At 36.7% G+C, this 13,540-nt stretch overlaps 1 protein-coding gene across 1 annotated transcript in view; it reads right to left on the bottom strand.

The window, feature by feature from the left end:
• RHOBTB1 (Rho related BTB domain containing 1) overlaps nucleotides 1-13,091 on the bottom strand; it is a 104,526-nt gene extending 91,435 nt beyond the window's left edge. The window contains exons 1-2 of the mRNA XM_054572739.1: nucleotides 13,036-13,091; nucleotides 7,265-7,366 (exon numbers count right to left, since the gene is read on the bottom strand). The gene's annotated coding sequence lies outside the window, so the exon portion shown is untranslated. The remainder of the gene's footprint in view (nucleotides 1-7,264; nucleotides 7,367-13,035) is intronic.
• Nucleotides 13,092-13,540: the final 449 nt, after the last annotated feature.

Below are 13,540 nucleotides of genomic sequence, written 5' to 3'. Positions count from 1 at the left end.
AAAATAATAGGGAAGGGAATATGGCTAAAATGCAATCTTATCCCAGTTAAAGCTTGTCAGTGATCAAAAGAAAACACAGCAGAATTGCTCCTCCACCTCCTAAATCTAACCCACTGGTAGGGAGAATCAAAATTTTTGTAAAGGAACAATACGTAATAAGGGCAGAACACCAGAAGATAAAACTAACAGAAGGCAAATTAAGGCTTTGAGAGAAATGAAATAAGAGTCAATAAGGGTGTAATTCTACATAATTCAATTTAGTGTAACTAATATCTATCAGGTGTCTGTTGCATACCAGACACTGGAGTAGATGCTTGGGATAAACTAGCCAAAACTGATGAAAATTGCTTTTCTCCTGGAATTTACATTCTAGTTGAGGGAGAAAGAGAATTAATAATTTATTGGAGGGTGGCAGATATTACGGACACCAATCAGGGAAGGACAATAGGAATTGTGGGAAGAGGTTGCATTTTTAGAAGGGTGATCAATGGAGTTATTATTGCGAAGTTGAAACCTGAGCAAAGACTTAAAGGATACGAGAGAGCAGCAAGTCATGTGGATTTCATGGGCAAGTGTGTCCCAAACAGGAAACAGCACATGCACTGATGCCGGAACTCCCCTGGGTGCTGGCAGAACGGTAAGGAAGTCAGAGTGATGGGAGTGGGGTGAATGTGGGAGCACAGGTCGGAGATCTGGCGGTCAGGGTGGGCTGAAACATATATGCCCTTGAGGACCATTGTTAGACTGTAGCCTTCACTCTGATTCCAACAGGGAGCCACTGGAGAATTTTCAGTTAAGGAGCAAAGTGACCTGACCTATACTTTATTGAAAATAGGCTCTAATGGGCAAGGGTGGAAGAAAGGAGATTATTTAAAATGAAAAGTTCAACCCTTCTCTCTGCATACATTTAATGACTAGGAGCCAGAAATTTATGAGATAATAGTTTAAAATTATATGCGACCACAATGAAGTTGTAACAACACAAAGCTAAAACTGGTTGGAGACAATTCAATAAAGCAATCATTTTCATTTCTGTAGGACCAAGAGGTAAGTTTGAGAACATTTTAAACTAAGGACATGAACAACCAGAGATTAAAAAAAACCAAACATTAAAGTCTGACAACTTCGAACATCTGTTGCTAAGGAATATGTGAAAAATCCCCCTTTGTAATACAGCCTAGGCTGTGGGATCAAACCAGTGCCTCTTATGATGCGGAGATTGTCTCTTCAGGTACCTTTTAGTTCTTTGCTTCTCAGGAGTTGGAAGTTGGGGAAACTTGAGTTTAGAAGAAAGCGAGCCATCAAGAAAAATGAAGGGAGCCATAGTTTAGATTAATCATAAATGTTGTTATTGTCAAATATAAAACATTGAGTCACGGGAAGACTGAAAAAAAACATAGTTGGGTCTTCTCCAGGGAACAAAGAAAGTGAAGAAATAAAAATACTGACAAAAGGTGAATTGAGCTTTATAGTCAGCCTTTCTGGCAGTTAGAATTATTAGGTTATGAAACAGAGCTCTCCCCATCTCCCCTGGGCCATTTAGGTTTAGAACAAATTGGACCTGAAAAAGTGTCAAAATTCACAGTAGGAGTGCCCACTCAGAGCGCCATTTCTCTCTCTCAAGTAGGTTCTACATTTACCTAGGGAAATTTCTATTGAATTATAATTAGGTGGCTAATTAAAAAGTGGATTATCAGCTATATTAAAATATGCCGGAAAGATGTGCATATCATTCAGTCTTTAATTTAGGAAATCCACTTTTTCCTTAAAAAATTCTCACTGGGAAATTTCATGTATAACATGTACATTTTCCTTTTTTCTTATATCAATTTATTGAAATAAGTCTAAGAGTTTTTGTTTATTGAGGTAATGGAAGTAATTTGAGCTTCCTCGGATAATATAGGGTACCTGCACCTGGCTGCAGCTCAGTGGCGTGAGTGCTTGCCTGTGTATTCGAATCCCCTGTTAAACTCCCAGTCAGGGCACATGCCTGGGTTGCAGGCCAGGCCCCCAGCTGGGGGTGTATGAGAGGCAACCACACATTCATGCTTCTCTCCCTCTCTTTCTCCTTCCCTTCCTCTCTCTCTAGAAATAAATAAATAAAAGCTTTTAAAAAAGTACCTGCACATTGTAATTATTCTTCACAATGAAAACCCATGGCCATGATAATAACTTCAATGTAATGCAAGGTCTCCAGAAGAAATAATATTAACGATGAAAATAATAACGGTTACCATTTAGTCACTACTAATATATAGGGCTGGGCATAAGTAGGTTTACAGTTGTGAATATGCAAAACAGCTTATTCTTGTATTATTATTTCTTAATTATTGTATTATTTTCCATACAAATAACTGCAGACCTACTTTTGCCCCACCCTGTATGTCAAATTCTGTCTCATTTAATTCTCTCACTAGCCTTATCATATAATATTATGTCTATTAAACAGATGAGGAAACTGAGCTTAGAGAAGTCAGACAAATTATTCAAGGTCATACAGCTTGAAGGCTAAAAAGCTGAAATTCAAACTCAGGTCTGTTTGACCTAAAAAATTTTGCACTAAACAAGTTTTCCATCCTTAAAATATTTTAACATTAAGCTAAAACTATATTGTTGCAGTGAACTGGTTTTGAAATTGATATGTACCATATAAACAGTTAATTAGGATCTTATATTAGCCCAGACCATATTTGCTACCCATGTGTCCAAATATTTTGTAAAGTAAATGATCATCAGGAGACCCCTGAGCCATTACTAATAGTAGAAGTTAAAAAGTAATAATTACCTGGTATTGTAAGTTACCTTTTATTTGTCTTTTCCTATTTTCTTCTAATTTCTAAGAAGGTACAAATTAAATGATAGCCCATGAACTTTGGTACAGTTCTATCTAGGAGTCTGCTAGACTGGTCAAATATTAAGTGGGTCATTTCATTCCTGAAGGCATTTAAAAATTGGCCACTCCAAGCAGATGACTTAGCATGTATGCATGACTGACTATGCTGGGGTGGGCTTACTGAATTACTTATCATACTCAGTTCTGATACCATGGGGATGATTTGGAGTTCCTCCTAACATAAAGAAAGGTGACAATAACAATGTAGTTATTTTAATATTTTTGAGGGCCTACTGTGTACCCAACACTGTGCTCATTACATGTATCACTTTACTCCAGGGTTTCTCAGTCTTGGTTCTATTGACCTTTTGGGCCAGCTAACTGGTGCTGGGGGCTGTCTTGTGCACCTTAGGAAGATGAGAAATATTTCTGGCCTCTACTTACAGCACACCCACCCGCTCCAGTTGCAACACTCAAATTGTCTTCAGACATTGCCAAATGTTTCCTGGTGGTCAAAATCAACCCCAGTTGAAATCCTCTGTTTTATTTTCTTAGTAACTCTAAGAGGTTGGTACTATTAGACTAATAATATTACTGATGAGAAGACTGTGGCTCCACAAGGTTTAAATAAAATGCCTGTAGTCTCACAGTTAGTAAATTAGAGATACGAATGTGCATAGGTTGCCTGCCTCTTCAATGCTGTTGTTGTGGTTAAAACACACAAGGGAAGATCTGCCCTCTTTCCCACCCTTTATTCCTATATGACATCACAGGGGTGGAGCAGTGGGGAAAAGGAGGGGTACCCATAATATAGGGCACATAACTTAGTTTTGTATCATGGCCTTTTATTTGACAGATCAATTCCATTTTAATTGGAATTCTGGAAACTAATGAAAAAAATTAGAAGTGTTAGATGGTCTATTCTCAGGGCTTTTGAATGTCTGATTTAATTTTAACCAATTAGCATGCCATTATGGAGGAGTTTTACATTGAGAATCAATATTACACTAAACACTAATATTTTATTCAGTATTAAAAATTTATACAAATGCTATTACAAGTGCTTTATTCTTATTTTCTTTAAATGAGAAGAAATGCTTCCTTAGGGTGATTCCAGCTACAAAGAAAATGTTGCCTTCTTTGGAGTCTGTTGGTATTATGCTTTCCATAAATCATTGCTTGAATGAATCAGTAAGATTTAATTGAATGAAATTTATTTATTTTTTTTAGAAAGTGTATGAGGTTTTCAGCCTATCAAAAATTGTTTTCCATTTTTTGCCCTGGCTGGTGTGGCTTAATGGATTCAGCACTGGCCTGCGAACCAAAGGGTCACCAGTATGATTCCCAATCAGTGCACATGTCTGGGTTTTGGGCCAGGTCCCCAGTAGGGGGTGCATGAGAGGCAAACATGCATTGATGCATCTCTCCCTCTCTTTGTCCCTCCCTAACCCTCTGTCTAAAAATAAATAAATAAAATATTTAAAAAAATTGTTTTGCATTTTATACCTATATCTCCTGTGAAGGTGACAATAAAAATACATTATTGTCCAATACTGCTAAAAAGGACAAAATGTTATAGTCCTGATTTTAGGATATTACTCCCACCCTCCCTCCCTTCTTCCCTCCTTACCTATTTCTTTCTTTTTTCCACTTGGTACTCTACTTTTAAAAAAAAATTTTATTCATAGATTATCTCAGGCTGCCATTTGAATCCAAATGTATCCAGACTCTGCATTTGATGACTTCTTTGCAAAGAGGAACTAATATACTTAGATAAACTAAACTACATAAACATCTAATAACCACCTAGAAACAGTTCAGTTAGGTATGATTTCAAACTTGGATTTCAGATCTACTTTCCAAATTGGGCCCATATGCCCTTCCCAGGATCTGACCTTGTACGGTCTCTGATTTTAGTCTTGGGCCCACTGCATGAATCCTATGGCTCCTCCTCCTCCGCCCCCCCCACCCCGCACCCCATTTAGCCTGTCCCTCTGCTTCTCCTCTTTTAGCTTCAGTAGCTTTTCCAAGCTTCCAAACTAGTATAACACTGAAAGATTTCCATAGCTTGGGCTTGATTAAGGCATTCTACAATTTTTTAAATCACTTATGTATTTTAATTCCCAACTTCTCAAATATTTGGACACTATGAGAAACTATGCTTTTTATAACATCCTTTACTTTGTTAATTATTGTACTCTGTTCCTCAGTGTTAGACACGTTTTGCTCCATGTTTTAGAGATCTCCCAATCGGGTTGGCCAGATCAATCAGCTAATATGCACATACCTTGAAAAAGCTGCTCTTTAGGAAAAGGTTGCTTGAAATTCTAAAAGCATTACTAGAAGTAAATTGCCATGCAAAATCAAAGCAAAAAAATTATTGAATAAATTAAGCTAACTGAAAAATTAGAAATTGGTGGTATGTTTAGCATAGTAATCACCATTACAAATGGGAAAATTTAAACTAAAAAAATAACATTTAATGGGTTGACTTTTCTAAAATATTGAGTGGATTTAATTAATAAGCATTTTATGCATATGGCTATTCTGAAAGTTATTTAAAAAATGAAAGACCAGTGACTTAATGAGAAGTATTATTACACGAACATATTTGAATCAGGCTTATGAAAAATAGGACTTGAGAATTTAAAATGTGTGTATAAAATGTAAATGGTTTAATTAACTGAAAACCCATAAGACAGAACTTCCTCAAATAAGCAATTACTTTGGGGACTAATAGTGTAAATAGGATCCTGATTCATTAGCACAAATACCCATATGAGAGAAGGATCAGCAAATTTTATCCTTTAAGTTATTTATGCACACATGGTAATATCTCATTAATTTAGTGCTTCAGTAAATTTAAAAATCTTTTGATAGTTTGTTCATGAGCTGGGCTGACGTTTACCTTTGCTTTGCAATCACATTTATTTGTAGGTAGATAATATATGGTGTTTTAAACATTTATTTTCAATCTTATGTACACTTTTTAGGTGCAGAATAAACTATTTTCAATGAACCTCAGGCACTTTACAAGCTCCTACATACATCTAATCTATATGCTAATAACAAAATGTTCATATGATTTATTATAGCAGGTCTCCTTAAGGATTTCTACTTTGTTTTGTTGAAGTTACCATATGTAGTTTAAAGTAATAAAAGACACATTTGTTTAAAACTTATCTGTAATTCAACCTTCCTACAAATTCAAATACACCAACCCTTCTAATTTATTAGAATAAATGAAATTTTACAATATTCACAGTTCTACATATATAATTTTTTCTTAAATATGCATTAGAACATATAAAGAAAAATAAAATACAAGGAAGAGTGAAAATAAATGTTTTGTGGGTAGACAAAGGAGATTAATAATCTCAAACCATTTTAAGTCCTTTAGGTACAATACTCGGGGCGAGGGAGGCGGGGAAGAATTCAATAATCGGACCCTTTCTTCAAAAGCTGATTTTGTTTATTTAGGATGACTCAACTGTATAACTTGCAAAAAAAAAAAATAGTGTTTCCTATTAAAGGCAGTCAGTGTGCAGGCCCAAAGCAGTGGATGCTCCAAACAAGAGCATCTGGGAGAAGGGAAATGCCACCTCACAGCAATCTGGCATTTCTAAATCATGCTTGTATATGGCCATGACTTTTGAAAGTCCACATGTCCACTTTCTGCATAAGATGCTACAGTGAAAACTAATATAGGGAAATCTCATTTAAACTGGAGTCAGGAAGCCAGAAGAGGGAGCCATCACTTACTACCACTCCATGTCAATTACATGTCAACAGGAGGGGATACCTTGTAAAGCCGTGTTACTAGACAACTGCAGCAGGAAGGAAGATCTCCTTCCTTGTCCAGCAACTCACCCAATGAGAAACTGTCACTGCCCTGACTCTTGTTTTCTCCCCGGTGGTCTTGCAAAACAAGCCCCTCCCAAATTCCTGCTTTTTCTCTGTAATGTTCCTCACCTTTGCTAGTTGAACTTGCAAATTGCCTGTACCAAATTGCCTGTACCAAATTGCCTGTACCAAATTGCAATTTTCTCCTAGTCCCACATAAATCCATTTTGATGATAGAATAACTGGCAGTTTTATGTCTTAAGACATTATTCACCAAAGAATTTTAGAAGTGTGTATCAAGTGGGTACATAAGTTATGTTATTCTAATGATCAAAACCCATATGTAGGTCAAAATGACTCAAATTCTAAACCAGATAAAACATATTAAACTAGAATTTATAAAAACCACATTTGAACCGAAAAATGGAATATTGCCTTTTTTTTTTTATGAAACATTTTGGAGACAAATGTGGAGATTATTCTTAAATCATCTTCACACAAGAAGCATTTCCATTTCTTTTGTAAATATTGAGAGAGAGTGAGATGGAGGAAATGCCAATTCTGTTACCCAGATCAGTAGTTACTTACCATAGAAAGAGGGAAAAGAAACTTCAATTCCATTTTCATAACCTAATCAAGAACCCTTGATGAAAGAGGCCCCTTCCACGTGCTTCTTGATTGCCACAAAACCTGGGAAGGAGATATAAGCATGAAATATTTCATTGTCAAGAAGAAGACTGCTCAAACAATACTAGTTTCTTATGTCACTGATTATTTCTCACCTGAATGAGAACTATCAGTCAGCCATATGCCGTTTAGAAATCAACCAGCTATCCACAAAAGTTTGAGCAAGAAAGTCCTGGGGGTTGAATCCTGCTCAGTATTTGTCTGGGTGAACTTTATGTCTTAATTTCAGTGAGGCTCCATTTCTTCCTCAGGTGGAAGTAATGGTACCAGCTGGTCAATGGACTGTTCTGATGGTGGAATGAGATGATGTGTGAAAAGACCTTTAGTTAACAATGAAAGTATTTATTTGTACCCTGTCTCTTTAAGAATTTGAGATGGTTTCCAAAAGGAAAAATAATGAAATGTGAATGAAAATAAAATAAGGTCGAGAGTAAAAAAAAGGAGGAAGTATACATACTATCTATGGTGGTTAGTAGTTGAACTGATGGACGTTATAATTTGGATTTGAATTTCTTGGTAATTTAAGTAAAAGGAAAACAATTTCTTCTATAACTCCTATTATTAGAAAGGAGAAAATATATCATTCCTCCTAAGAAACCAAGTATTTTATCTTTCTGATATGAAATCCATAGAAAAAAATTTTCATGTAAAACATGATACAGAAAAACTGAGATAAAATGGACTATTCTATTTAACAAGAGTGGGACTAACTACTTACCATGGAAACTGAAGGGCAAAACAGTACTTTTGCTTGGAGGTAGTTGTTATTGCTGTAAAACTTATATTTTTCTTAGAGACAAACCTGAAGCTTGAACTAGGGAAATCCTCAACATAAACCTACTAACTCTCAATTAACAAATCATCCAGCTCTCTTCCCTTGTGCCTTCCTAACAAACATAGGAGGAACTTCTTTACTGAAGTCATATTCTCAACAGAGGAGGAGTTTCTGAACCAAGCCATTGATTGCTGCTTACTGATAAATAGAGGCTAGAACTGTAAGATGAAGTGTGATGCAGTACTGATGTGATACACTTTTGATGTGTGATACAGTGCTGGTGTGTAGTACTGTACTGACAGCTGCAGAGCCCAGCTGGGGGAGACATTCCAAAAAGGAAAGGAGGAGAAAGGGAAAAGGCACAACCAAATGATTATATAAGTGCAACAAGTCACAGCAGGAGGCCTCTTTCTTGAACTCCACATGTTTTTCTTGGCTTCCTTGAGATCTCACTTCCAATCTCCCAAGAAATATCTCTCAATTTCCCTCTTCTGGTTTTTCTTTTTCTACCTCCCTTTACATGTGGGCCTTCTTCAAGGTTCTCCACTTGGCAACAATTTCATTCACACCCATGGCTTAATTATCTTTGTTAAAAAATATTTTTCCAGGCTAGATCCTCATCCCCTCATCTCCCAAATTTGCTTTTCTGTCCATATGTGAAATCTTTCTGACGTCAATGCTTGGCATCATCTTAATTCTCCGTTTCCATCACTGCACCCTTCCACAACACACACATGCAACTGATTGTGGCTACTTTGCCCACACAAAGCTCTAGTTCCCTTTTACACATCTAAGGCCATTGTCATATCAGAAATTCACCATCCACCATCTACCTTCAAAGCAATGGCCTCCCATCTCATGTACTCCCTGATTCCAAAATTTATTTCCCAACTTTCACGATGACTTCAGTTTTCTTCCTAAACCTCATGCTTCTTTACTTGCTTGAAAAATTATAACAACTCTCCAGTCCCTGTAGAATGTAGTCTAAAGCTTCTCAGCAGAGCTTTTCTAAGATCTGAGATCAGTACATTTTCCACTTTCCACATAACTCTTCTAGTAACAGTATACTTCTTTTCCTCACTGTTTCTACTCCCTCCAAAAGCTGTTTCCTGTTTCCATGACTCTGGTCAATAGTTTTGTGCTTCTGAAATGTCTGTCTTTTAATACCCAGTTCAAATACCACCTCTTTCGGGGATCTTCTGGAATTTCTGAGTAAGAATTCATTGTACTTTCCTTCGTATACCCAAGGATGCTTAACTGTCGCCTTACTACAAAAATCTCATTGATAGTATTCTCACTTCATTTTATATAACTCCATACAGCAGGGTCAAGAGCTCTCAAAAAGCTCATGATCTAGTAGGGAAACCCTGCTTTATTTAAATTTCTGACTTCCGTAGGATAATATTCAATGCTTGAATGTTGTGCATACTCTCTAAATAACAGAATATCTGATGATTTTTAAGAACACCATTCTAGAAAATGTTTTCTAATAAGTGACAATCGTAAGACTTCACATTTGAAAGGTGGAAGGAATGGAAGGAAAGAGGATAAGAAGAGAACCGAGCACAGATGGATGTGTTATTTTTCTCTTTTATTTAAAGCATTTGTTTGATGATTTTATAAAAAGTAAGGGCTTATATCTGAGGACAATGTTGAATTTGTTGTAATGAATCAGATCACAAAATATTTAGTTATGGATTTGAGATTATCACATGAAATATATCACATGATTATATAAGTGCAACAAGTCACAGCAGGAGGCCTCTTTCTTGAACTCCACATGTTTTTCTTGGCTTCCTTGAGATCTCACTTCCAATCTCCCAAGAAATATCTCTCAATTTCCCTCTTCTGGCAGCTCTCCCATTAGGGATGGAAAATGTCTTTCTGGTCCCCATCCTAATGCCTGGCACATATAAGCTAGTTTAATATTTGTTGAATGAGTAAGTGCTTACTCATTCACTTATCTCTCTCTCAGCTGTGTTCCCCAACCTCTCCCTCTTTGTAGCCAAACTATGGCAAATAATTACTGAGGCTTATCTTTATTTTTTTACCTCTCATTTTCAGTTCATACCACATCACATTGCGCACTGTGCTGATATATTGACTTCCACTCTGCTACCTCTGGGTGACTTACTTTATAACCTTTCTCTAGGCAATCAGATCCATCTATGGGTCATATCAGTCACATCCAGACCTATGAATGTGAAGATCAGTCATGAGTTTATGTCCAACCCCAGAGGTCTCTGACAAGCCCCACAGCCATGATCAAATAAGTGTTTGCCCTGTCCTGTGATGTATCCAAGACTTCTTAAACTCATCATGTCCGGCACTGAATTTAGCATTTATCTTTGCAAACTTGCTCCCCTTCCAGTGTTCTCTGACAGTTTCTCAGAAGATAGCTCATTAGTTTTATCTCCTATATATCTCTTAAATCTATTGACTTTTTAGAAATCACCAACATCCCATCCTTCTTCCCCTAGGGAAAGCTACCAATTGTATCTTTGCTGAAAAGTTCAACTGGTTTACATAACTTTTACCCCTTGCCAGCTAATACTCTGTAGTATAGCCAGAAGTATTTTTTTGAAATATGAAATTGATGATGTTAACTACAATCCCCACCTCCAAAAAAAGCCCACCCCATCCTTCTAATTGGTCCTAGGTTAAAGGCACAGTATTTGATAGGGCTAAAAAGCCTGCCACGGTGCGTGATGACCTCTGATTACGTCTTTAGATTCAAAATGTTCACCCCTGCTCTCTGTACTGCAAGTACCTGACTTTTTTTGTCTCTCGCATTGCACTGCTCTCTTCTGCTTTCCATACATCGTGACTTCTGCCTATACTCTTTGCCTAGTTGGCTGCTATACGTTGAGATCTCATTTTCCAGGACCTTGTATTTCTCCTTTGTAGCATTTAGAACAGTTTCAGTTTCATACCTATTTGTGTCATTCTTTTACTGTCTGTTTTCCCCATCAGCATTTAGGCCAAATGAGGGCAGTGAATACCTGATGCAATTCATTGCATCCTAACAATGCCTGGCATGTAGTGAGTACTCATTCATAAAGATGATTGTATTGAAAACATGAGTAGATGAAATGAATGTGAAAATAAACAAATATAAATTCAGTGGAAAAAAAATGTACCCTTGGTCTGCCATTTAAAAATTCTAAAGATAAACCCAGTATTCATATCTATAACAAGAACACTAAAAGCTTTTGATGGATTTAAGAAATCACAATAGGAGGGATTCCTTTCTCACATAGATTCAGTAGTACATGAACGGGAATGATTGGGATGTTTTTAATGAAAATTTCACCTGGGCTGGAGCAACTGGTTTTAGCATACAAGAAATATGCTAAGATATGAAAGTAGTACTTTTCATTTCTATTCTTGCCATTTTTTGCCACTGCATATATTGAACAAGGGCCATTGCAAAGAGAGGAAGGGAGGACTAGGACCAGAGACATGCTGGGAAGGCAAAAAGGAGGAAAGGTTTTAAAAAAGTTTAAGTGTCTCATTCAGGATATCTGCTGGTTCTTCTTTTTTTTTTTTTGTATGCTTGATTCTAAAATCCATGTCATTACATGAAATGTAATTGTCTCTGCTGCTTCCATATGGTGACAGAATTCTAGCAACTGCATCAGGATCTCATCAAATAGACAAAATGAAAATGTTGCATAAGTTGTTTTCCCTAGGTTAGATTACAAATACAGACCCCCTAATAATGAAACACAAATTTTGCAAATTAGAATGTATCAGTTATAAATGAACTCTTGTAATTATGAGAGTAAAAATTCCACATTGAAATAAGAAATGCCATCTGATTTTGATTTAACACAAAAGGGGGAAACACATTCCGTGTAAGAATGACAAATAAAGCTGTCAATGTGATCCATTTATAGCTCTTCAGAGAATGCCTCAAATCCACCTAATGTTCTGAGAAACCAGTTATTGTGTTTGCTCTCTAAAAGAGAGAAGAAGGCAGAGAAGTCCCCACTGGACTTCCCTCCAAGGAAACTAAGGTTAGCTAGAATAACTTGCATTAGTCAACATCCCCAGGTGCATACCCCTTAAAGGCGAGAATGAGAGCTTCAGGTGTTTCATTTAAATAGTGTGTAACCAATGGAATACTACTTGGCCTTAAAAAAGAAAACTTTACCCTTTGCCGCAGTATGGATGGACCTGGAGTACATTTTGTTAAGTGAAATAAGGCAGTCAGAGAAAGACAAATACCATGGGATCTCACTCATATGTGGGATCTAATGAACAAACTGAACTAACAAGCAAAACAGAGAAAGACTCACAGATGGAGAACAGGATGACAGCTAGTGGGAGTGGGGAGGTCAAGGAGTAGAGGGATTGAGAAAAAAGGAAAAAGGGCTCATGAATGTGGACAACAGTGTGGTGATCGCTGGAGGAGAGGAGTATAATGGGACTAAATGGTAATGTAAAAAATACAGTAAAGATTAAATTAAAAAAATAAATAGTGTGTAACAACAGAGACGCCGGAATGCTGCAGGGACTGATGGGGGTGTGAAAAAATGGGGAAAAACTTTTTTCTCCCTTGTCCATCCATCCCCCAGCCTTCCTCACCTGAGTTCTAGGATGGCCTTACTGACTTAATGAGGCTGCTTTCTGCAAGGCCTACTCCTAACAAAAATTAGAGAGAGCCATAAAATCTTAATTTTTAAATATTTTATTATGGGTTATTTCAGGCTTAGGTACAGGGGTTCTTGCCAAAAACAAACACGGGAAATATAATTGATATTTCTTATCACTATACTCATGCTTCTTTCTTTTAAGAAGCAGTTTGCTAGCCCTAGCAGGTTGACTCAGTTCGTTGGATCATCATCCCATATACCAAAAGGCTGCAGGTTTGATTCTACGTCAGGGCACATACCTAGGTGGCAGGCTTGATCCCCAGTGAGGGCACGTATGGGAGGCAATCGATTGATGTTTTTCTTTCACATCAATGTTTCTCTCGCTCTCCTTTCTTCTCTCTCTAAAATCAATAAAAACATATCCTCAGGTGCAGCATTAAATAAATAAATAAATAAGTAGTTTGCTGTTAAACACATGTACTATACATATATATTCATGTATAATCACATATAAAATATGACCCTTTGGAAGGCATAACTGATCATTTTTGCTTCACACTGGCTGCTAAAAAAAACTTAGAACAAAATTTGTTACTAATCTTATAGCAGTAGTATTGAATTTCATGGCATGAATTTGAGTGTGAATGTCTTTCCTGGCTCTATCTTCTGTTCTTAGCCTTATTTTTGACTTTGACTTATTTTTCCTTACCTTTTTGAAACATATTTTATATGGCTACACAGTATATTTATTAGCCTTTTTCTATAAGCCTAAATCATTTCCAGCATATAAATAAAATATACAAC

This window comes from Pteronotus mesoamericanus, unplaced genomic scaffold, assembly GCF_021234165.1.
Source record: "Pteronotus mesoamericanus isolate MK-2021 breed Mesoamerican mustached bat unplaced genomic scaffold, CSHL_Meso_final contig_24, whole genome shotgun sequence".
Classification (NCBI taxonomy): Eukaryota; Metazoa; Chordata; class Mammalia; order Chiroptera; family Mormoopidae; genus Pteronotus; species Pteronotus mesoamericanus.
This window is presented reverse-complemented; position numbering and strand designations above follow the sequence as displayed.